The following is a 25,726-nucleotide window of genomic DNA, read 5'->3' as shown; positions in this document are numbered from 1 at the left end:
AGACTTGGGACAACCATTATCCCTGGAAATGAGCTATAAGAAATAGACCTTTTTGTGTGTGGGGGGTGGGTGGGGGGGGGGGTAGAATCTGCCAGGTACTTATGATTCAGACCAGCCACTGTTGGAGACAGGGTGCTGGGCTCGATGGACATTGGACCTTGGTCTGACTGAGTAGGGCTTTTCTTATGTTCTTATGAGAGATTCATCAGCAGGGGTTGAGTTCAGGGATTCAAAATGACTTTTTCAAGGATCAGACAAAGGCTGTCTACTTGACTGTTTCCTTTGAGGCTGTCCATGAACAGAATCTGTCAGGCATGCAGTGTTCCTCAGATGTGGTCAAGGCTCTGACCACCAGCCTATGCCTAACATAAGACAAATTTGATCTGAAGTCTCCAAGGATGAAATGCTATTTAACGTCAAAGTATTGTGCTAGTAAAATATCAATTGAAGTTCCATTTAAAAATAGCCATGTGGCACCATAAGCTTAGAATTATCACTTTAAAAATCAGTACACAGCTGTTCTGGTTAATCAGATTTTGAAGCCCTGGGAATTCATTTCTATAATCACCATAACACAGTTGGCTTCACTTTGGAAGAAAATCAATGCATTTATACACAGCTCTAAACTCAATGATTTTAAAATGCTCCTCTCAGTTCAGTTTTTTTTTTTGTTTTAATTTTATTTTTCAAAATTAACACTTAAAACAACATTACCACATATTGCTAGGAAATAACTCTGAGAATTACATGTATATATTAAAAGAAACAAAAAAAAAATACACTAATAATCCTAGAAAATTGAACTCACCAAAAGAAGAAGAGGAGATGCAAAGGAAAGCTAAAACTTCTGAAATAAGCAAAAAAAAAAAAAAAAAAGCTATGGTGGATGCCCCTCACAAAAATATAAGCCAGCAAAGTCCAACCCCCTCCATCGATCATGAATATTACTGGAGCGTATTTACTCTTTAGAACCTATATATATATATATCTTCAGTTGTTCCACAACCAAAAAAAAGAAATGACAAACCCCATTTTCATTAACAATATATTCAGCAGGAGATGTAAAAAAAAAAAAAAAGGTATCTCCCAGAGTCAAAACATGATATTTAAGGTCCAGAAAAACCTCAATGATTATCCTGAATAGCTCTAAAAGCCTGGGAAAGCCCTGACTTTTTATCATTATTGAACAGAGTACTTAATGGTGAAATAAAAAAGGATTTAAGAACCCAGTTTAAATCATACTTCAAAGCAAAAGAGACCAATAATGCAGCTCTCATAATTGGCTCAGCAGATGTCTCCAATACTGCACTCAGTTTATAGGTCAGGTCTCCTTCTTGAACCTCCACTTCAGAATGAGCCCTCCTACTAGAAGGAAAATAATAAGCAGAATGTATAGGAGGAATAATTTCAGAAGGATATTTTAGAACTTCCAAGAAATATATATATTTTTTGTAAATCTAAAGACAAATAGGAAAATGTGCAAACCTCAGGTTCCTCCTCCTAATTGAATTTTCAAGATTTTCATTTTTTATTTCTAAGGAAAATGTCCTTCACCAGGGCAGTATTCAAAGATTCTTTGTTTGCTTCATAACTCTGTAGTGATTCTTCTTGCTTTTGGAGACCTATATTGTGAACCAAAAATGTCATTGTGGTCCCTTTGGTAAAACCACATAATTGATGAACATGGCCAGTTAAAGAAGCCTCCATCCTTGATATCAATGCCCAAACTTGCCCCAGAGTCATATCAGGTGGAGAAGATGGCAATGGGCTTGCCTTCAACTAAAGGTTACTGACAGGGGAATAGATAGATTATCCCTGTTTTTCAGCTTCCCCTCTCTCATAGTAACCTCAGCACTAACCCCTACTTGGCTCCCAGTCTGCCCACTGGTTACTGGCAAGAGCAGTCTTTCCACTCTGCTTGGGGAATCAATCCCATCAATTCATGGTTTGCAGTTTGGACTTGTATCTCTAATTGTTTGCTTTAATAGAATTGATTAAAACCTCATGTTTTGTTTCTGGTGACCTTAGTTATATACCCCCTAATATTCAAAAGCATTTAACCATCCAGGATCGGCACCTGGCTGGTTAAATGCCCCATAACTGATTATCCAGCGATATTCAGTGGGGGATTGCCAGCTATCTCTTACTGAATAGCACCGGTTCGTGGCTAGCAGATATCTGGTTATATTGGGTGACATAACTGGCTATCTGCCAATTTTCAGCTCCACTTTAGCAGCTATATTTGGCCACGTGAATAAGTGGGATATCTTTGACCAGTTAGAAGATAATTGGCTAAGTTTGAATGTCAACATAGCCAGTTATCTTCTAATCAGCCAAAAATAAACCGGATATTCAATGCTGGTCAATGGAAATGGCTAACTCCTGTGGTCTAAATATCAGCCCCATGGTCTTTTACTCAGAAAATGAGAAACAAAGGACTCTATCTCCATTGTCCACCAAGACATCAAGTAACTCCAAAAGCTTTCACGGATCTAGGAAGGTCAATGTCTTATCTGGTCTTAATCTCAGTTTCTAATGGTATAGGCAGTAATTCTATTAACTAGAACCTCAATCTAGGCATGCCAATACCTTGCGATTAACTCCAACTCTATAATGGTATCTTGTTGCCATGATTCCACTACAGAATACTGGTGTAAATCAGCATTGGTGCACTCATGTTTAGGCATGTCTTGTTATGCCAAATAGTTTAGAGCAGCAGGTGCTATCTTAGGCCATTCAGTATCAAAAGCAGGTGCTTGCCTCTATTAGTTCTTATTTCCAGCAACTATGACACTCAGAGTGAATTCTCCAAATTACTCTGAAAATCAGTTACGTCAAGTTGAGCAGGACTTCTTCTGTGACAATAACTCGCCTCAGCTCTTAGAACCTTTTGACTTTCATATTCATTAAGGAGAACAAAAAACATATTTTGTTAGAGTTCTTTGGGCTATGCAAATTAGATTCCTATTACAGACTTCCATATTTCCACTGTAACAAGGTCTGAGTGTTTCTCTTCTTAGCATTCCTCAAACATTTAACAAAAAGACTGGCTCCTATTCTGTAAGAACTGGGAGCTCCAGTCTAACAGCTTCCACACATGGGATATGACCAGACTCAACATGACCTTACCCTGACTATCCTCCACCTGGCTGTTTAACTCAGTTCACAGAAAAAAATGCACGAAAACATCGTCTATTTTCCAAGTACCTTGCTCCTTCTTTGTCTGTCCTTAAATCTGTTTCTTATGGGCATTCAGAGCATCTCAAGGGACTGCGGCACCCTGAGCCAACTTTTGCATTGGCACCCCCCTCAGCAATCTGGTATCTCTCTCCTCCTTTCTCATCTGTGATCAAGTATCCCCCATCTCCTGCTGGACCAGGTGAGGTCTGGCATCTATCCCACTAGGAATTTGAAGGTAGACCAGACTGGGACTTTGGCACCCTGGTGCCCTGAGCCAGTGCCTCACCTGGTCCATAGGTTGATCCGGCCCTGTGGACATTCCAGGTTGGAGCCTCACAGGCCATCTACTCTCTCTCATCTCCAGGATGTAGACTTTTCTTTTTTCTCCCCTGCCTTCCTAGAAATCTCTGTCTCTTAGGAGATATTTTAAGGAACCATAGGGTTTCAGCTCCTCCCTTCTCTTTAGTTCCTAGCCTATCCATGGGCATGTCTCATTACACTCCCAATTAGGATAACTGGCTTTCTCCTCCCAGCCTCTCCTAATATAGGTACAGTTGAAGGCTTGCTTGGGGAACAACTCCCATTTATCCTTAGCTTGGGCTGGAACTTTCCTAGCTGGCCCTCCCCTTTCTGGGCTCAGGAAGTTTTCTGCTCTAGCCCAGGCTTACTGAGAGTTTTAGTTTTCCTCCCCTTTCTTTTCTTAAAAGGAAACCATAATTGCTTTTTAACTTTAGCAAGCAATTTGGGTTCTATAACTCTCCCCTATGGTACCCTCATGACAGGGCACAACCTGAACCTTTCATTGATGTTAAAGTTATGCCCATGGATGTTTCATGCATGCTTTCCCTTGGAATCCTGATGTAGCCTTCCTGCTATCGTCTGTCCATTGGCTTATTTTCTCCCCTCTTTTGGCTCTCTAAAGTTTTATAAAACTGAGCATAGAGTCAAGGCCTCTCTCTAATTTTTTCTACCTGGATGGGCAAATCAATCTTTATTTGCTGCCATTTACTATGCTAAGATACCTCTACCTGCCCTTACCCTTGTGCTTTGTGTCTACCCTAAAGTCTCTCATGGCTTTGATTGCCACTACCTTTACCAATAGATTATTCCAGGACTCTATCAAACTCTCAACTTGAGATCTTGATCTCTTATCTTTAAATTTCCTTTTCCACAAAAAAAATCTTCCCATCCATTACTAAATGTTTTTGTCAAGTCCTCCCTATACCTTCTTTACAACAACAACTACAGTCTGAAAGTAGTAAATCTCTCCTAGTAGGTTTGTGTTCTAGGACTTGAATCAATTTTAAACACAATACCTAAAGTGTGGCCTAAAATGTGATTTGCACAAGAGTACTATTATTTCCTTGTTGCTGCTGCCACCGCTGACTCTAGTTACTGTATCTATTAAAGCATGTTGTTAACTTTCCCCATTCCTTTATTTGACTCAGGGTCAAATTTATGCACCAGCAAAACAAAAATATTTTCAGGGGTGGCATTCCAGCCATCATTTCTGCTCAGTGTGCAGCAGCAGCTATGAAAGCAAATAGAATGTTAGGTATTATTAAGAAAGGAATGGAAAACAAAAATGAGAATGTTATAATGCCTTTGTATTGCTCCATGGTACGACCGAACCTCAAATACTGTGTGCAATTCTGGTCACTGTATCTCAAAAAAGTTATAGTAGAATCAGAAAAGGTACAGAGAAGGGTGACAAAAATGATAAGGGGGATGAGATGACTTCCCTATGAGGAAAGGTTAAAGCGGCTAGGGCTCTTCAGCTTGGAGAAAAGATGACTGAAGGAATGCTGATTGGAATGGAAAGGGCAGATTGAACCATTTGTTTACTCTTTCCAAAAATACTAGGAATAGGGGGCGTGCAATGAAATAAATTAAACAAAAAAATCAGAGAAAATATTTCTTCACTCAACATGTAATTAAATTCTGGAATTTGTTGCCAGAGAATGTGGTAAAAGCAGTTAGCTTAGCAGGGTTTAAAAAAGGTTTAGATACCTTCCTACAAGAAAAGTGCATAAGCCATTATTAAGATGGACTTGTGGAAAATCCACTGCTTATTCCTAGGATAAGCAGCATAAAATGTATTGTACTGTTTTGGGATCTTGCCAGGTACTTGTAAACTGGATTGGCCACTGTTGGAAACAGGATGCTGGGCTTGATGGACCTTCGATCTGTCCCAGTATAGCAGTGCTTATGTTCTTATGTAAGACTAGGGACGCACAATTTGTTAGCACATATTCAGTTCACTAACGTACCTTAAAACTTTTAGCACACACACAATCGCTTTAATGTGCATTAACCTAAGAACTAATGAATGTGCAATGATTTGTGTACATTACAAAATTCTAAAGCATGTTTAAAAATTACAAAGCATGAACACAGGTTAAAAAAAAAAACCAAGAAATAATTTATACGGAGAAGACAAAGCTACTTGCTTCAGCTAGCCCTGCTCTGACTGGCTGCCTGGAGGTCAGCTAAGGTGACTACAGTTTCCAGTTCTTGCATCTAAATTGCACAATTTAAAACTTTTCAGTACTAATGCTTGTTTTGCAAACTGTTGACCCATTCTTCCATTTTATTTCAAGATTCCTTAAATATAAACCTATGCATAGAAATATATCAATATACATATGTCTCCTAATTCTATAAACAACACTGAAAGTTGTGTGCACAAATTTGGGTGCATGTTCAATTTGCATGTGCAATTTAATTCAATAACAAGCTAATTAGCACCAATATTTGGCTTTTTAACAAGCAATTATTGGCACTAATTAGATTTAATTAGGTTTTACGTGCATAAGGTGCGGGATCTGCGAATAAAATGTATATGCGATATGAAAAAGGGGTACAAAAATGGGCGGGTCATGGGCATAATTGGGGCGTTTCTAAAATTTACATGCATTTTTGTAGAATGAGGGGGGATATACACTTAATTAGGCACATACATTTTCACCACATTTCAGCTGGTGCAAATGACCACGCCTAAAGTTAGGTGTGATTCCCGGGCATAAGTGCTAGTCTATAAACTGTGCCTAAGTGTGGCTTATAGAATAATGCTTTTTTTCGTCGCACTATATAGAATGTAGCCCATAAGTGACGATGAACCACCACTATAGATCATACCATTCTGCAAATTTTTAAAGAAAATATAGGTTATAAAATATTTACACAAACATCGGAACCTTTGGATAGCTCACCAAAATGACTGGCAGTCAACTGCATGAATCAAGGAAGGAACCACTTCATAAGAGATAAAATTCAGATTTTCAATTGCTTTCAGGCTGGCAGAGACACTTGATAAACGTTCTGTTGCCCACAAAAGCAGCTCTTATGCAGAAATCCAATGAAAACATCAAGCAGTGACACTATCATGACTCCTCCTACCCCACACCCACAGCACTAGGAGAGACAAGTATACTTTCAAACCATGGGGCGGAAAACATCACTCCATGCAGATCTGGCGTGCTGCCCGCTGATCAACAGGGAGGAATATGTTTAGCATGCATTTGCATGCTACTTGCAGTGAGAACCCTGTTTAGTCAGAACCCACGAGCGTGTTGTTTCACGTGCTCGGGGGCTCTGATCATGGGGTGGTAGCAAACGCAGGTGCTAGTATGGCACTAATAGCCTCCAGCGCCCGCATTTACCTCTGATCATCGGCCTATGGCTGCACAAGTGCCGATTAGCACGGGATTATTTGCAGCACACTTAATCACAAAATCATAATAATAATAGTAACAAAACTTATAACCCTCTCAGGCCTTGCAGTTCAGAGCGGTTCACAAAATAAGAAAACAGGTCAAAACCGGGAATTACAGTATAAATGTAACAGAATATCATAATAATTAAAAATCTTTACAAATAATCAAAATTAAGAGGAAGATAAAACTTATTTTCTAAATAAGTGTTTTAACGTTTATTCTAAATACCCTAATAACCATTAAAATATCTTTCCCAAACTTATTTTATTTATTTATTTATTTATGTATTTATTTCTTTGTAGCATTTGTATCCCACACTTTCCCACCATTTGCAGGCTCAATGTGGCTTACATTGGCCGTAATGGCTGTTGCCATTTCTGGGTAACAGAATTACAAATGGTATTGTGTTAAGGTGCATACATACATGATAATATACAGATCATAATATATGTCTATTGTTCATGTTTGATTTATTCTTACTGTACACCTCGAGTGAATTCCTTCAAAAAGGCAGTAAATAAAACCTAATAAATAAATAACATAACAAGCACTTACCACCAGACTCAGATCCCAGATACAAGTAATTATTCAATTAGGCACTAACAATCAATTATTGGTGTTAATTGGCACTAATTGGGATTTAGGTGCGCATCTGCCCTATTCTGTAACATGTGTTCCTAACGCAGATCAGGGGCATTCACAGAAATTAGGCACATGTTATAGAATACTTGGCTTTGTAGGGAGGATTTAAACCAATTTAGCACAGATCCTAATTGCACCTAACGTTTGGGCAGCGTTCACTGGATCTAGCCCCTAACATGTGCTTTCCCACACAGTAACTACTACTACTACTTATCATTTCTATAGCGCTACAAGGCACACGTAGCGCTGCTCACCATACACAAAAAAGACAGTCCCTGCTCAAGGAGCTTACAATCTAGATAAGACAGGCAAAAATGTAACTACAAAAATGCTGCAAAGCGTCTTAATTCAGTTGTATGCGTGGTAAATTGCCAGATTCTATATATTACACCTAGCATTCTGCGCCAAAAACTAAGCGTATTCCATAACAACGCACGTAACTTAATTGGCTTAACAAGCTAATCAGCGTTTTTAACAGCACTTAACAAGCAAGAATGAGCACTAATTGGCAATAATTAGAATTTATGATCATAACTCGCTAAGCATATTATGTAATGAACTACGCCTAAATTCTAAAGCTTGCAGTTCAACAGGGGTATTTTGTGGGGCGTTCCCAAATTTACACACGTTGCTATAAAATATGGCCCAGTCCACATAAGTCTACACACAAGGATTTGCGCCATGTTTTCATTGGTGAAAATGGAGGCGCATAGTTTTAGGCGCTGGGACATCCACTAAGCGTATTCTATTACCGCTTAGGCAAAAATAATTTCTGTGTGGATTTTCCAGGCACCATATACAGAATCTTCTCCTAAGCGCTTAGGTCCCCCAGAGTTTGTCCAAATGTTTGTCTCAAGAGCTTTGATCTCATATCACTTTGGACCTGTTTTGTTCTATTATTGTGTGAGGGGCACCAATGATCTGCTCTGCCTTATGTAGGCAACAGGTTTGCACACAAAGAAAACCTGATTCTATATGGAAAACTACACAAAAACACCAAAGCAGAACAAAAAACACATAAGGAAGCAACAGCCGCAGAAAGGAAAAAAACAACATTACTTTGAGCTCTCACCTTGCGCTGACAGTTACGACTGGGGGGGGGGGGGGGACTTGCAGCCCACCGAGCGGCTCAGCCTCAGCTGTTGTGTCCGCTCTGCATCTGTTCGCAGGATAGGTTTGCTCACTGCCGTTTCTCCCATGACGCTCTCACCCAGGAATGGCAAAAAAACATCTCCACTTAGCAGCATCAGCCGAGCACTAGCTGCTGTTCCACTCAGGTATGGAATGTTGACTTTTAACAAGGTCAGAGCAAGGTAATTTAAAGGTAAAGAGAGAGAGAGTGAGAAATGAATCCCTACACTCCAGATAGCAGCTCCTTTACCAGAAGTACTCAGTTTTGTAAACTGCAGTTTAAACAATGGGAGGTCTAAAAAAAGGACACTCCAGCTGATGAAAAAAAACATGACACAGAGCCAATTTGCAATAACCAAAAACCTCCCCGGACAACCAGTGAGAGAAACGTAACTGTTGCTTATGCCAGCAATCCCATCACCACCATCAATATATAGTGATAGATTCTCTTTAATTATTATAAGTCAGCCGTTTTCTTCCCCCTCCCCTCAACAAGACCGTAAGATTTACGCTCCCCTCAGCCCAAATAATCATCTTGAGAAATGCTTCTGAGTTGTTGTTTTTTTTCTTGAGAAGGCTGTAAGAAAAAAAGGCCAAATGTAATGGTTTAGGAAAAAAGGATTTTTTTTTTTGAGAGTGACTGTTTAAAGCAAATTATTAGATGACACATAAGGAAGTATTCATGATCTATCAAGAGACAGCTGCCTCTGAGTGAAACATTTATCATGTAAATGGATGCATTTTTATGCATTTTAATTACACCATGCTAGTTTGATTAAATACTTTGCCTTGATTAGCTAACCTCCCCCCCCCCCCCCCAACCACCCACCTTCTGGGATTTCTTGTAAAGAGAGATTTTTTTTTCCTCCTCTTCCACATTCCAGCAGGGTCTCTTGCATATACACAGTGCAACAGCTTCCCAGGGTTCAACAAGAGGCAGAATGTGGACATGAACTAAAAATAGTGCCTCTTTCACTGAAGTGATTGCCTTGGTGGCCTTAATATTAATTGTGGAACATGTCCTCGGGTAGGTTCAGTTAAGCATTAGTAACATAAAACACTCAGCGTAAACAGTCTTTCAGCAAGCCCATGTAATTTTAAAGAAGAAAAATAAATACTGTAAAATCTAGACTTTGGGAAAGCAGAATGAGGAAGTCATTTGCCAAAATCTTGGAAAAATGAAAAAAATAAAAGAATATCTCACACTGTGACCGCAAAGTAGATTCTCCGAGGACAAGCAGGCTGCTTGTTCTCACATGTGGGTCGACGTCCGCATCGGCCCGGGAATCGGACGGCAATTTTGCAAGCAAAATATAAAAATCTTTCCGGAGTCTTCTGGTGTGTGAGCAGCGCGCACCGTGCATGCGCGGCCGTCTTCCCACCCGTCGCGTGAGCATTCCCGCTCAGTTATTTTTTCTCTGCAGTGAGCTGCGGTCAAGTTTTCCCCACTCCTCTCAGGCCCGGGAAAGAGTTTTCTGCGTTGACTTTTGTCTTTTTGTCTTTTTGTCTTTTTTCTTTCTTTTTTGTTTACTTTTTTGCCCCTATTTAAGTTTCCTTTGTTTTTCGATGCCGCACGGTCGGGTTGCTCCCTTCTTTTCGTGCCCTTTTTTCTTTTAACAGGCACAATCGCGTCTTTTGATTTCGCCGAAGTCGTTTTTTCTTCCATGTCATCGAAGACATCCAGCGGCTTCAAACGTTGTACTCGGTGCAACCGGACTATCTCGGGTACCGATACCCACGCTTGGTGTATCCAGTGCATTGGGCCCAACCACAGCCAAGTCACTTGTAATCTGTGTCCTCGCATGAAGAAACGGACCCAAATGTCTCGAGAGGCCCAACGAGAGAAGCTTTTTGGGGCTCAGTCCGGTCCTTCGACGTCGACATCGGTGCCGAGGTCGGCGGCATTGACATCGACATCAAGGGACGCATCGACGTCGGGAGCGAAGGTAATGGCTGCAGAACGACCAACTCGTGCTGGGAGCAGTGAGGCATCGAGTGGGTCGCCACCTGTCTCGAGGCCTCCTGTTATGCAGGCCCCCCAGGACCGACCTTCGTTGGACCCGGCCCCGAGGAGACGTGAGGATTCCACGTCTTCCTCATTGGTACCAAGGAGTCTCGATGACAGGCATCGAGCGAAGGCGAAGAAGCACAGTCATCGTTCTCCTTCGACACACGGTGCCGGGAGCTCCGGGGCGTTGAGGGATTCGGCACCCGAGAAGCGTTGGTGCCGAGAGGATCGCTCCCTCTCTATTCAGGAGGTGCCGATGCGTCGGTCTAGCAGCCCGGTACCTGCTCCCGAGCCTCAGCAGATTCTGCCACCAGCTTCTTTACCCCCCCCCTTACCGACCCCGCAGCCTTGTCCAACGGCGTGATCCCGAAAAGAACTGAATCCCAATATCGGATCCACGGGGAACCTGGATTGATGAAGTCTCAGCTACCTCACAATTCCATGGTGGTGGACTCTGCTTTCAAAATAAATAAATAAAAAGGGCCAAGAGTACTAGGGACTATGCCTCGGCGCCCCCAGGCAGAGAATCTAGAACCTTGAGTGCTGAAAAAGCACTATTCTATAAACTACGCTTAAAGTTAGTCATGGTTTATAGAATAGACACCTGGGAATCATGGCTAACTTTAGACACGGGCACAGAAGAGAGGGGCAGCATACAAGCATACAACACAAACACAAAAAAGCAACACTGGGCCTTCAAGAAAGAGATAACAGCCATCCTTTATTGTGACAAAGACCCGACACAGGCCGTGTTTCAGCGCACAAGCACCTGCCTCAGGGGTCAGGCTGGTGGGGTTCCCAAGCCCTGCCAGCTGAAGATCTCCTCCTCTCGCGACCAGATCTCTTTCCAAGAGACTTGGCTGCAGCAGGAGGAGGCCATCAGCTGATGGTGCTTGGGGATTTTCATCAGCACAGGTACATATATTTTGTATTGGGAGGAGGGAGGGATGGAGAGAAAATTTCATGCTCACTCATTTTATGTTCAAGCCCAACCCCAACCACAATTAACCATCTGGCTATGCCTTGTGAAACAAGAGTTATGCCCTAGCAGAATGAATCTTTGAACAGGGCACTGAGTTAACTGACTGTCAAACTGAAGAGATGGATGTTGGATGTCTGAATGGATGGGTGTTGAATTTCAGGGAAAAGATGAATAATGAGCATCCCTGTGAATGATGTTGAGCTGTGAGTGTAAAGTTGGATGCTGGACTTCAAGGTAAAAGAAGGATGTGTGTTCTAGGGGTGGAGCGGTAGAGAGAGAAGCTGTGGACTGCTTTGCTCCTAAGCCCAAGATACAGATTTCTGCACTGCAGGATGGGATGCAAAGAATATCCAAAAGACAAGGGGGCTGTGGTTATGAGCAAGAAGTAAATAGGAACAACAAACATAGCTGGAAACATCTATATGCGAATGCCAGAAGCCTATGAAATAAGATAGGAGAGTTAGAATATATTGCACTAAATGAAAAATTAGATATAATAGGCATCTCTGAGACCTGGTGGAAGGAGGATAACCAGTGGGATACTGTCATACCGGGGTACAAATTATATCGTAGTGATCGGGTGGATCGAATTAGTGGAGGGGTAGCATTGTATGTTAAGGAGGGCCTTGAATCAAATACAATGAAAATTCTGCAGGAAACAAAACACATCTTGGAATCCCTATGGATTGAAATTCCATGTGTAAAGGGGAAAAGAATATTGATAGGAGTGTACTACCATCCACCTGGCCAGGACGAACAGACAGATGAAGATATGTTATCAGAAATTAGGGAGGCTAACAAACTGGAGAACACAATAATATTGGGTGATTTCAATTACCCCGATATTGACTGGGTAAATGTAACATCGGGGCATGCTAGGGAGGAAAACTTCCGTGACGAAATCAAGGATTGCTTTATAGAGCAGCTGGTACAGGAGCCAACAAGAGGAAGAAAAATTCTAGACCTAGTCCTTAGTTGAGTGCATGATCTGGTGCAGGAGGTAATGGTGATGGGGCCGCTTGATAACAGTGATCATACTATGTTCACATTTGATATCGGCTTTGGAGTAAATACAGGTAGAAAAACAAATACGTTCGCATTTAACTTTCAAAAAGGAGACAATGATAAAATGAGAAGAACGGTGGAAAAAATGTACAGGAGAAAATTTTACATCAGGCATTGATTCTGTTCAAAAATACCATCTTGGAAACCCAGGCCAAATATATTCCATGTATTAAAAAAGGAGGAAGGAAGACCAAACCACAGCCAGCATGGTTAAAAAGTGAGGTGAAGGAAGCTATTAGAGCTAAAAGAAAATCCCTCAGAAAATGGAAGAAGGAACCGACTGATTATAATAAAAAAACAGTATAAGGAATGTCAAGTCAAATGCAAAGCGCTGATAAGATTGTGTTGGAGGCAAAAACACATGGAGGGGCATTTTCGAACACGGACGCCCATCTCTAAGGGTACCCATCTCTGAAGACGTCCCCGCGAAGGGGCGGGGCATCTCGTATTTTCAAAACAAGATGGGCGTCCATCTTTCGTTTCGGTAATACGGTCGGGGACACCCAAATCTCAACATTTAGGTCGACCTTAGAGATGGACGACCTCAATTTTCGCCGATAATGGAAACTGAGGACGCCCATCTCAAAAACGACCAAATGCAAGCCCTTTGGTCATGGGAGGAGCCAGCACTGGTCCCCCTCACATGCCAGGACACCAACCGGGCACCCTAGGGGGCACAGTAGTGGACTTCACAAATTGCTCCCAGGTGCATAGCTCCCTTACTTTGGGTGCTGAGCCCCCCAAGCGCCCCAAAACCCATTCTCCACAACTGTACACCACTACCATAGCCCTAAGGGGTGAAGGGGGGCACCTACATGTGGGTACAGTGGGTTTTGGGTGGGTTTTGGAGGGCTCACACTTACCACCAAAAGTGTAGCAGGTAGGGGGGGATGGGCCTGGGTCCGCCTGCCTAAAGTGCACTGCACCCACTAAAAACTGCTCCAGGGACCTGCATACTGCTGTGATGGAGCTGGTTATGACATTTGAGACTGGCATAGAGGCTGGAAAAAATGTTTTTTAATTTTTTTTTAGGGGGGAGGTTGCTGACCACTGGGGGAGTAAGGGGAGGTCGATCCCCGATTCCCTCTGGTGGTCATCTGGTCAGTTTGGCCACCTTTTCAAGGCTTTGTCATGAAAAAAATTGGACCAAGTAAAGTTGGCCAAATGCTCGTCAGGGACGCCTTTCTTTTTTCCATTATCGGCCGAGGACGCCCATCTCTTAACCATGCCTCCGTCCCGCCTTCGGTACACTGCCGACACGCCCCCGTGAACTTTGGTCGTCCCCGCAACAACTGGAAGATATAATGGCACAATTTGACAAACTGAAGAGCAGCAAATCGACTGGACCAGATGGTATTCATCCCACAGTACTGATAGAATTGAAAAAGAAACTTGCAGAACTATTGTTAGTAATATGTAATTTATCTTTAAAATCAAGCATGGTACCGGAAGATTGGAGGGTGACCAATGTAACACCGATTTTTTTGAAAGAGGTGATCTGGGAAATTATAGACCAGTGAGTCTGACATCGGTGCTGAGCAAAATGGTAGAGACTGCTATAAAGAACAAAATTACACAGCATATTTAAAAGCATGGATTAATTAGACAAAGTCAACATGGATTTAGTGAATGGAAATCTTGCCTCACAAATCTATTACATTTCTTTGAAGGGGTGAACAAACATGTGGATAAAGGTGAGCCGGTTGATATTGTGTATCTGGATTTTCAGAAGGCGTTTGACAAAGTACCTCATGAAAGACTCCAAAGGCAATTGGAGAATCATGGGATAGGAGGTAGTGTACTATTATGGATTAAAAACTGGTTAAAATATAGAAAACAGAGAGTATTTATTTATTTATTTATTACCTTTGTATCCTGCACTTTCTCACTCATCGCAGGCTCAATGCAGTTTACATAGTAACAAGAGAATACAATCTGTAGTATCAGAATCAACAAAGGAGGTATGTGGTAGGACAAATGAACAAGGGGTAAATGGGATAAAAGAGGTATGAGAGAAAGGATAGGGATAGGTAAGTACGGTTAAATGGTCAGTATTCTCAATGGAGAAGGGTAGATAGTGGGGTACCCCAGGGGTCTGTGCTGGGACCGCTGCTTTTTAACATATTTACAAATGATCTAGAGATGGGAGTAACTAATGAGGTAATTAAATTTGCTGATGACACAAAATTATTCAAAGTTGTTATATCGCAACAGGATTGTGAAAAATTACAAGAGGACCTTACAAGACTGGGAGACTGGGCGTCTAAATGGTGGATGATGTTTAATGTGAGCAAGTGCAAAGTGATGCATGTGGAAAAGAGGAACCCCAACAATAGCTGCGTAATGCAAGGTTCCACATTAGGAGTCACCGACCAGGAAACGGATCTTGGCGTCGTAGTTGAAGATACGTTGAAACCCTCTGCTCAGTGTGCAGTGGTAGCTAGCAAAGCAAATAGAATGTTAGGTATTATTAGGAAAGGAATGGAAAACAAAAATGAGGATGTTATAATGCCTTTGTATCGCTCCGTGGTGTGACCGCACCTCGAATATTGTGTGCAATTCTGGTCATCATATCTCACAAAAGATATAGTTGAATTAGCAAAGGTACAGAGAAGGGTGACAAAAAAGATAAAGGGGATGGGATGACTTCCCTATGAGGAAATGCTAAAGCACCTAGGGCTCTTCAGCTTGGAGAAGAGATGGCTGAGGGGAGATATAATAGAGGTCTATAAAATAATGAGTGGAGTGGAATGGAACGGATAGATGTGAATCACTTCTTTACTCTTTCCAAAAATACTAGGACTAGGGGGCACGCAATGAAGCTACAAAGTAGTAAATTTGAATCAGAGAAAATATTTCTTCACTCAAAGTGTAATTTAACTCTGGAATTCTTTGCCAGAGAATGTATTAAAAGCAGTTAGCATAGCGAGGTTTTAAAAAGGTTTGGATAGCTTTCTAAAAGAAAAGTAAATAAGCCATTATTAAAATGACTTGGGGAAACTCTACTGTTTATTTCTAGGATAAGCAGCACAAAATTTATTGTACCATTTTGGGATTTTGCCAGGTATTAGTGACCTGAATCGGCCACTGTTGGAAACAGGATGCTGGGCTTGATGGACCTTTGGTCTGTCCCAGTATGGCAATACTTATTTACTTATGTAGGTTATACCTTAGTCTGAAGCCTGAACCTGATAGATCTCCCAGTGACTAGAGAAAATGGGTCACATGTGTATATTTATTTATTTATTTATTTATTAGGATTTATTTACCGCCTTTTTGAAGCAATTCACTCAAGGCGGTGTACAGTAAGAATAGATCAAACGAGCAATAGGCAATTACAGTAGTAAAAATATTCAAACAACAATACAAAGTATGGCATGGTATACTACTTGCAATGACAACACAATATGTACTGAACATTATAATTGGTAGTGAAGGGTAAGGCAAAGTTGTAACATATAGATGAGTAAGAAAGTAGGAAAAATTAGAAAGTAAGGTGATTGATTTGGAGAAAGTTGCATGTAAGGTCAGAGAAATGGTTAAATATTATCTCAGCTAGGGTAGGAGTGGATAAGCATGTCCTGCTGCAGTATGTGCAGCCCGAGTCAATCCTTGTGTGTGTGTGTCATATTGTCTTTATTGAAACTTGCAACAAGACAAACCAAGCATACAAACAAGCGATAAAACAAGCAATAAAACCCGCTAACTAATACATAAATAAAACCTTACTGGCCAATACCCCCGCCCCTCAACAAACCCTCCCACTCAGGGAGGCTGAAACGAAAAACCCCTCCAATGCCTTGCCCACTGTAGTCCAGAACAATGCTCCTTCTCCCTCACTGCCAGCTGCTGGACAAAATGTACCACATCCCCTGCCACCTCCTGTACAGACAGCCACTTCCGATATAATGAAGCTTGGCAGCGTGCCTGCCACAGGAAGTAACAAAGGGCTGCAGCGATGATATACAGTGTCTCCCTACACCACCCCTTTCCTTTTGGAAACCCTCCATAGGCCCATTCTGCATAAGATAGCTGGTGGAAGAAAGGAATCCCTAATTGGCGGGCTACTGCCTGACAGACTTGTTGATTGAACGGGCACTTGAGGAGGAAGTGGTCCATTGTTTCATCCTCCGTCACGCACTCCCCCCTCGGGCACTTACGATCATTGCTGTTTCTATTTTTCATGTTAGCTCGAACATAAAGCCGGCTGTGGAAAGTCAGCCAGGCCATGTCCGCAATCTTCCAGGGGAGGCGTGATGAATTGAGGAAAGCCAGACCTTCCTCCTGTAGTGGACCTGGGCAGTCCCTCAAGGCTAGACGTGTTGAAAAGTGTGTCTGAATAATGCGGTGTTGTAGCTGCCTCCTGTCCTCCTTCTGGATTTCCTGTACTGTGATACCCCATCTCTTCACCAATCTCAACAGAGGTGAGATGTACTGTGGCAAGTATCCCGCCTTCCCTCGCAGGGGCATTGCCTGACCTCCCCTCACCCAATCCCTCAAGTACCGCTGAAGCCAGGAGGCCATGCAGTCTGCCCAAGCCGGCCTCCCTTCCCGCAAGACCCCTCCCAGATTTTGTTGGAAAAAGAAACAACTAAAATGTACCACAGGGTTGACCATTCCCAACCCCCCCTCCCTTTTGGGCAAATAGGTCACCTCCCTCCGGATAATATTCATCCTGTTCCCCCATAGCTGTTGGAAAAACAAGCTGTATACTCTGGCATGTAACGATATAGGCAGTAAACAGACCTTGGATATGAACAGGAGAAGGGGTATCAGATAGGTCTTAATGACATGCAGTTTTTCCACAAACCGCAACTTATATGATTTCCACTGGGCCACCCTTTCCTCGACTCTCCCCAGCCCCTTCTCCCAGTTGATCGTATCATAGTCCTGTCTGCCTACCCAGAGACCCAGGATCCGTACTTCATCCCTTGCTACTGGGTACTGACTGGGAAGTTTGAAAGCTGGTCTGCCCTGTCCTACCCAAATTGCGGAGCTCTTATCCTGGTTTATCTGGGCCCCCGCAGCCTGTGTGTATTCTGCCATCCAGGTCTGAACTCGCTCGGCTTCCTCCTTGCTACTGATTACTACTGTGACATCATCTGCGTAGGCGACACATCGCCATGTGTGTGAACCCAAAGAGATGCCCTCTAGTTGACCGCTAAACCCTCCACTCAACCTTCTGAGGAAAGGATCTAAGGAAAGGACGTACAGCAAGGGGCTGAGGGGACACCCCTGCCGTACCCCTGACCTCACTGCAAAGCTCTTGCCCACCCAACCATTTATTAGAGTGCTACTCCTTGCATTGCGATACAAAGTCTGGATCCACCCTATAAACTGGTCGGGTATCCCATAGCACCGAAGCACTAGCCATAGGTACTCCTGGGACACCCTGTCAAAAGCCTTAGACTGATCAAGGGTCAGCAAATACTTTCCCTTTGTCCCACCTTGACTCCTTTCCACTATTTCACGGATGGTACAAACTGCTTCCACTGCCCCTTTCCCCTTCACCGAGCAAAACTGTGCTGAGGACAAGAGACCACCCACTGCCCCAGCCAGGCGGTTGTAAATAATCCTGGCCATTATTTTCCTATCTACATTCAGAAGACTTATGGGTCTCCAGTTCTCGATAAGTTCCAGATTTCCCTTCTTTGCGAGGAGAACCAAAATAGAACACTGCTGTGAAGGGGCCAAACGCCCGTTCTGCAAACAATTATTAAAAATTGCAGCTAACACTGGAATCAGGACCACACGGAATTTTTTGTAGAACTCTGGGGTCAGCCCATCGGGACCCGGAGTTGTACGTGCTGATAGCGTATCAATAGCATCATCTACCTCTCCTGTGGTAATGGGCCTAAGCAGTTGTTCCATCTCCCCCTCCGAAACCTTTTCCAAGCCTGGGGCACTCTGCACGTATGATAGCATGAAGTTAGAAACCAAGCTCTCTTTCCCCCACAATTGGGTGTAAAACCGAATGACCCTGGCCTCGATTGAACGTTGGTTCGTCAATCGCTGCCCTGCTTCATCTCTCATAGCATAAATGACCTTGTGTCCTACTGCTACCTTGCAATTCTGGAAAGGATCCGGGGAATACCGATGCCCATATTCCCTTTCCAGAAGCAAAGCAGCGTATCGATCATATTGCAACAGCCTCAACTGGGCCTGCAAAGCTTCTATCTCTCCCTTCTCTAGATGGTTGGAGACCGCGTGGTCCAATTGCTTACGAAGACGACAGCACTGTGCCTGTAACCCCAGACTCTGCTTCCTGGCTAGGGACCGGAAAAGGGCCTTGACTCGCCCCTTTACCATGTCCCACCAGGCTCCCTTATCATCCATCACCTCCCATAGTGTTTCTTGGTCTGCTAAAAAACCCTCAAATATTTGTCTGTTTTCCTCTACTTCTAATAACTTTGCACTCAGTTTCCAAAATCCTGGGCCTTTCTGCGCCCCTTCGCATATTGTTAAGACTGTGGAAACTAAGGCATGATCTGAATATTCCGTCCATCTATTCGGCTGCCCCTGAAACTTAGCCAACCCGCCTACAAAGAGCCAGTCAATACGGCTCTCCGTGTCTCCCCTTCTAAAAGTGAACCCCTTCCCTCCCGCCACCTCCAGTCTTGCCTGTTTTACAATTGCTGCCAGCTGGAGGCTGTCATAACCCACCTGACGCCTGGACCCCTTTCTATCTGCTTGCTGTAAGACCATATTAAAGTCTCCTCCAAATACCACCAATTTGCTTGTATATAAATACGGTTTCACCCGGAGCAACAGCTGCTTGCGTTCCCAACTAATCTGGGGCCCATAAAAGTTAATGATTCGCACTGCTACCCCTCTAATGAAAACGTCTAAGACAACACACCTCCCTATCTCCACCTCTATTTCCCTCGTAATCTCCACTTCTCGGGTGGCAAAAAGAATAGCCACCCCTGCGCATCTTTCTTTGGCCAGAGACCAGAATGAGGGCCCCCCTTTCCAATCTCTCTTGGCCCGGTGCAGGAGCTGCAAAGAATCCAAATGAGTCTCCTGCAACAGGATGCAGTCTACCTTGCACTGGGTCAAATCGCTAAAGGCGACAAATCTAGTTCTCTCTGCCTTTATGCTGGCTACATTCAGAGTTGCAAAGATTAAGGACAAGGCAGCCATGGTTTATTTCTTAAATTTCTTACCCCTCCTCATCTCTTCACCGCAATCCCTCTTCACAGATATTCCTGCCCCCATCATTTCTTCAGGATCCTCTATAATTTCTTCTAATTCCAAATCCTCCCACTCTGAGTCATCTTCCCCGGCTTTCTTTCTACCCTTTTTTTTCTTGGTTTCCTCTGGACCAGCCCTTTCCCCTTTCATCCCTTCCTTACCCTCCTCTATTTCCTGCATGAGGCCCTTCGTTAAACTAGTAGGATGTGATGTTAGACTTGGGGGTAACACTGCTGGCTCCTCTCTGTTAAGTCTTTCAGATGATTCATTCCTCGCTCCCCTCCCCTCCCTCCTCTTCTCCTCCAAAACCTCCCTTTGGGGTGGATTCATCTCAAGATCACCCTCTCCTTCACCTGAAACACTGCATATCGATTACTCTGGCTCTTCTCCAGAATATCTGTTCTCCCCGCTCGGGCTAGCCCCCTCCCCTCCTTCCTCTGACCCCCCTTCCCTCCATGTTTCCCTACCAGGGTCCATGCTTCCCCTTCTTCTCCCCCCTTCTCCCCACCTCCTTCTTCCATCCTTTCACAAATACCCCTTCTTTGAATGTGATCCAAACCTGATGCCCTTTTCTCCCCCTTTCCCTTTCCCTTAGTGCCTGCCTCTGTATGAATACCGGTATTTGATTTATCCATTAATCCCTTTAATGCTTCCCACTTCTGTCCTTGTATCCTTGTAGTTTCTGCTTGTGCCCCTTCCTCCCCCCTCCTCTCTCCCTCTACCTGATTGTGCGATGCTTGTGGGCACTTGCTAAAAGGGTGCCCCAAGCCTCCACACAGGTTACAGCGTATGGTAGTGCAGTCGCTGGTGTCATGATCTGCACTACCACATCGCGAGCACTTTAACACTGTACACGACATGCTTAAGTGACGGAAAGATCCGCACCTGTAGCACTGTCTGGGTTGTCCTGCATAAAAGCATTGAATTCGATCCCTTCCAATGTATGCGGCTGAAGGTATATGTTGGGTGACATAGCCTGCCTGTTTTAATTTTACAAGGGCACTCCACCCCCCCGCCCACACACGACTCTGGTCTGGTATTTTGCTTAATGGGGTCCTAATTTCGGCATACCGTCCCAACCAGTATGACAGGTCTGCAGCCATAAGAGACTCATTACGTACCAAAATGGTAATCTGGACTGCGTCCTGTCTACTGATGGGGACAGCCTTAAAATCCACCCATCTACCCTGATGCTGCACCTCTGTGTACTTTTCCCAAAACAGGTCCAAACCTCGCCCTGTTAAGAAACTAATATCATATTCAGGGATTCCCACAGGGTGTATGCATGCATACAAATCTTCAGGGATAAAGCCAAGGGAGAATACCATTCTTAAAACAACCTCTCTAGGTGGTGCTACCCCTGTGCCCACCCAACGCAGCTGGACAACATTTCGACGTTTTGGGGTAACACCGCTCCCGGGACCCCGCAACGGACCAGAAAATGGATTTCCCCTTGTCTCCATGTCTGACTCCTGCCTCCCCTCCTCCTTCCCTGTCTCTGCCCCTCCTCCCCGTACTACTGCTGCAAAGGATAAAGGGGCTGATACCAGTATGCTCCCCCCTTCCCCACTCCCTTCCTGCCTTCCTCCCCTCCCCCTCTCTTCCCCTCCCTCCTCTCCCATGTCCACTAACCCCACTATGTTCAGTTCACTTGTGCTGTTTCTGTCTCTTCCCCCTCTGCAATATTCTACTTCCAGTCCTTTGCCAGTTGCTGCTGTTCCCAACCAGCACTCGTTCCCTTGCTCTGCAACTGTCCCACTCAGACCAGGTCTGGGATCTGTCTCCTCTTGTAGCTGACACTCTCCTCCATGCACTTTCTCTGTTTCTGACACTGTCATACTCAGTCTGAGTCTTGGCTCCGCCTCCTGGTGCAGCTGACACTCTCCTTCATGTACTCTCTCTGTATCTGGCACTGTCTTACTCAGTCTGGGTCTTGGCTCTGCCTCCTGGTGCAGCTGACACTCTCCTCCATGCACTGTCTTACTGGGTCTGGGACTTGGCTCCGCCCCCTGGTGCAACTGACACTCTCCTTCATGTACTCTCTCTGTATCTGGCACTGTCTTACTCAGTCTGGGTCTTGGCTCCACCTCCTGGTGCAGCTGACACTCTCCTCCATGCCCTGTCTTACTCGATCTGGGTCTTGGCTCCGCCTCCTGGTGCAGCTGACACTCTCCACAATTCTCTCTCTCCTTTCTGGGACTCCTGCTTTGATGGGCATGAGTTTCTGAGAAGCTCCCTTCTGCTCTTTCTTCTTGTTTCTGAGTGGCAGAATCTATTGGGAGCCCCTGCCTGTCACTGAGCTTCCCCCATGATGTCATCAGCACTTCTGATTGAGATTGGATGGCAGCTCTTGGACAGCCCTGCTCAGAGGTCTGCCCTATCAATTCTGTCCATGAGTGACTGTGGTGTTCCCACGATGTTCCCGCCCTCTGTCCACCATATTTGCTCTCAGCTTCTTCCATCTCTTGTAGTACTCCACTACTCCATTCCTGTACTTTCCCATCCTCTTTAGTCTCTGTCTCCATCTGCAAAACCCCTTGTTTTTGCTCTACTTTCCCTCCCGTTGTTCCTGGTAACTTCTGTACTTGCTCAGTGTGTAGTGATTCTTCTCCTACCTCAGCATTCAAACTGTTCTGATTCTCCTCAGCATTCAAACTGTTCTGATTCTCCAGGCTGTCTTTCTTCTCTGTCTCTCCCAGCAAACCTGAGCTCTTCTCTGTGGGTTCGGCTATGCCCTGCCAGCTCTCTAAGTATAAGGGACGTTTTTAAATTTTTTTCAGTTTCATAGCTCTTTTGTGTTCCAAACTTGCCAGGCTCTCTTGCTGCATGCAGTGCTGGAGCCCCTCCTTATCCACAGTACCTGCCACAACTGGACTAGGAGCCTCTGTTCTACAAGGCTGGTAAGTGGATGGAGCACCTAGCTCTTGGGAATCCTGTAGGAAATAAAATACTGGTGATAACTGGGAATTATTTGTGTCAGTCTTGTCTTTTCCTCCTTCTGGCTGCTGCTGTTTCTCTTCCCCTGCTGTCCCTTCCAGCATAGCCTCTGGGGTGTCTGGAACCACGGAGTCCTGTGTGTCTCTGGGTTCTGCTTCCTGCTGGATCTGGGACTGCGTCTGGGTCTGCTGCATGCGTTCCCTGTTCAGGAAAACCTCACGAAGGGGATTATCTCTGCAGTTCTTTAGTTTTTGCAGCTGCCTTTGTTTTGCTGTAAGCCGCTTCTGGAGTGCTTCAACTCCCTTAACATACTTGTCTCGTGGGCCAGTGGAAGCCAGGTTACACATAGTTTTTGCTAGCTTCAGCCGCTTCCTCAGTACCTCTATTTCACCTTCTACTCGATTCATTTTCTTCACTGATCTAATTACCTCTTCAGGAGTCATATGCTGGGCCTCTTTCTTCTGCCAGGCCCTAGGCCTGGATTCCTTCTCCTCCTCTTCTTCCTCACTAACGTCCTCTTCAGACTCTCCGCTATTCTCTTCCACCACCTCTCCTCTGATACTGGATGCAGAGAACCCTGCTCTGGAACCCGGGCCCTGCCTTCTTGCCCCCTGTTCTTCACCCAGCTTAGGAATGTTATGGCCAGGACTTACAGTCAGGGTGAGCTGGCTCCTCAGCAAGCGCTGCTGGGCTCTGGTCCTTCCTCCGTCCACAGGCCTGGGCTCTCCTGGTTCTCCTGGTTGCATGCTTGGGGCTTGGGTGGAGGAAGCCTCCCCTTCATAGTGTTTCTCAGCTCCAAGTGTGCTAGGCCTTTCAGCCTGGGGCCCTCCTGCAGGGGGGCCCCCTCCCCTCTGCATTGTTCAGCAGCCACAGGGTACAGCAGCTCTCCTTTCAGCACCTCTTCACCACAGGGCTGTACTCTGTGTGTGTGTGTGTGTGTGTGTGTGTGTATGTGAGTGAGACTAACAAGTTAGTTACTTCTTCCATTAAAGGCTTGGTAGGAGAGCCGAGCTTTCACCTGCTTCCTGAAGTAGAGGTAGTCTTGTGTTAAGTGGAGCCTTTCAGGAATTTACATTCCAGAGTGTGGGGGCTACTCCGGAGAAGGCTCGCTTGCGGGTATCACATCGTGTAATGTCTTTTGGAGAGGGTGTAGTTAGTGAAAGTCCTTGGGAGGACCTTAGTGTCCTTGGCAGTGTGTGGAGGATCATCCTATTCTTCAGATACTCGAGGCCATTTCCTTTCAGGGCCTTGAAGATCAAACATAGAGTTTTAAATTTAGCCCTGTATTGTACTGGTAGCCAATGAAGTTTTTGCAAAAATAGAAATATCATAGAGGCCATGAAAAGGTGCAAACCATATATATTTCTAGCTTTTTATTTTAATACTAGTAAAAAAGGCCCGTTTTGGTATGAAATGAAACGGGCACTAGCAAGGTTATCCCTCTTTCCCTCCCTCTTTCCCTCTGTCCCCTCCAAGTCCCACGGCCCCCTGCCCTTTCTTCCCTTCCGATTTCCAGGCCCTCCCTCCATCTCTTTCTCTCCCTCCCTCTCTCTCTCTCTCCCTCTCTCTCCTTCCCTCTGTCCCTCCCCCCGAGTTCCAGTCCCCCCTCCTCTCTGTCTCACAGACCCGTCCTTGCGATGCCTCCACCCGCGGCCCTCCCCCCCCAACACTGGCCCCGCCCATCCCCCTACGTGCACGTCACCCTCGCCAAAATCGCCAACCCCCCTCTGCTACACTCCCCCCCTCTTACTGGGGTCCCGGCGGCAGCAATGAAGAGCCTCGCGAGTCTGCTGCCTTCCCTTCTCTTTGCTCTCAGCTCTGACTCTGGTCCTGCCCTCATTTCCTGTTTCCGCAAGGGCGGGACCAGAGTCAGAGCTGAGAGAGAAGGGAAGGCAGCAGACTCACGAGGCTCTTCACTGCTGCCGCCGGGACCCCGGTAAGAGGGGAGGGTAGCAGAGGGGGGTTGGCAATTTTGGAGGAGGGGGGCGACGTGCACATAGGGACGTCTCTGCCCGCTCCCGCTGTTCTTCAACGCACCTCTCTCACTGGGATTGTACCCCCTGCTGACGTCAGGCAAGCAGGGTTCTACTGCTGGCCAGTGATGTCAGCAGGTACGATCCCAGTGAGATACTTTAGAACGTTCACATAGCAAATTATTATATTAGATAGCTATTTTGCTTTTCTTGAGCTGGGAGCAGACTTATCAGTTGCAAGACAGCTATAAATGAGTTTTTTTCTGAAAGTTACCCTTCTAAGGTTGTGGTTTGACATTTGGCCTATGCTAACTTGTGATAAGTTGCAGGACAGCAACTAAGAGCCAGAGACTCTTATGACTAAGGGCACATGCATTATCCAGATAAACAATTAGAAGGAGAAGTAAGTGGGTGTGGGTAAAATTGTAGCCTTAGCAAGAGGGTGGGGGCAGTAACATGGTAACTTTAACCATTATCAAATGAAAAGACATGCTTATGTGCATGACAGGCCCTAACTGTCAATTTGAGGGAATAAATGATAGAATTTGATGGAACGTGCTGGAACAGAATGTTCTGGAAAGATGCATATTCATTAGGTAGGAAGGTAATTATAATTAAGATAATGAAGAAAAGAAGAAAAAAGTATTTAAGTGGAAACAGAACTGAGGATGGCGAGCCTCAATGTGCCTACACTAGCAGGTGGACATATTGACAGCTCCCAGGGAAAACTCTGTTTTTATTTGCTACTGTCACATCTGTGGTCGTGACCCCTCTCAGGCTTACCTTATTTCTGGCGGTCAGCTTCTAAGCTGGCTTCTGTCTGGTCTTTCTGAGTTAGTTCTGTCTCTGTCTCTGTGTGTTAGCTGCTTCCAGCATGGCTCTGATTACTCTACTATAC

At 44.7% G+C, this 25,726-nt stretch overlaps 1 protein-coding gene across 2 annotated transcripts in view; it reads right to left on the bottom strand.

Annotated features, from left to right (window-relative positions):
- Positions 1–25,726, bottom strand: part of ARHGAP24 (Rho GTPase activating protein 24) — a 912,569-nt gene that overhangs the window by 273,984 nt on the left and 612,859 nt on the right. The window contains exon 1 of one of the 2 annotated variants that reach the window (XM_030190603.1): positions 8,611–8,897. The exons of the other annotated variant lie outside the window; for it this stretch is intronic. The gene's annotated coding sequence lies outside the window, so the exon portion shown is untranslated. Of the gene's footprint in view, positions 1–8,610; positions 8,898–25,726 lie in introns of those variants that run through there. 2 annotated transcript variants of the gene reach the window in all.

Source organism: Microcaecilia unicolor, chromosome 2 (genome assembly GCF_901765095.1).
Source record: "Microcaecilia unicolor chromosome 2, aMicUni1.1, whole genome shotgun sequence".
Classification (NCBI taxonomy): domain Eukaryota; kingdom Metazoa; phylum Chordata; class Amphibia; order Gymnophiona; family Siphonopidae; genus Microcaecilia; species Microcaecilia unicolor.
This window is presented reverse-complemented; position numbering and strand designations above follow the sequence as displayed.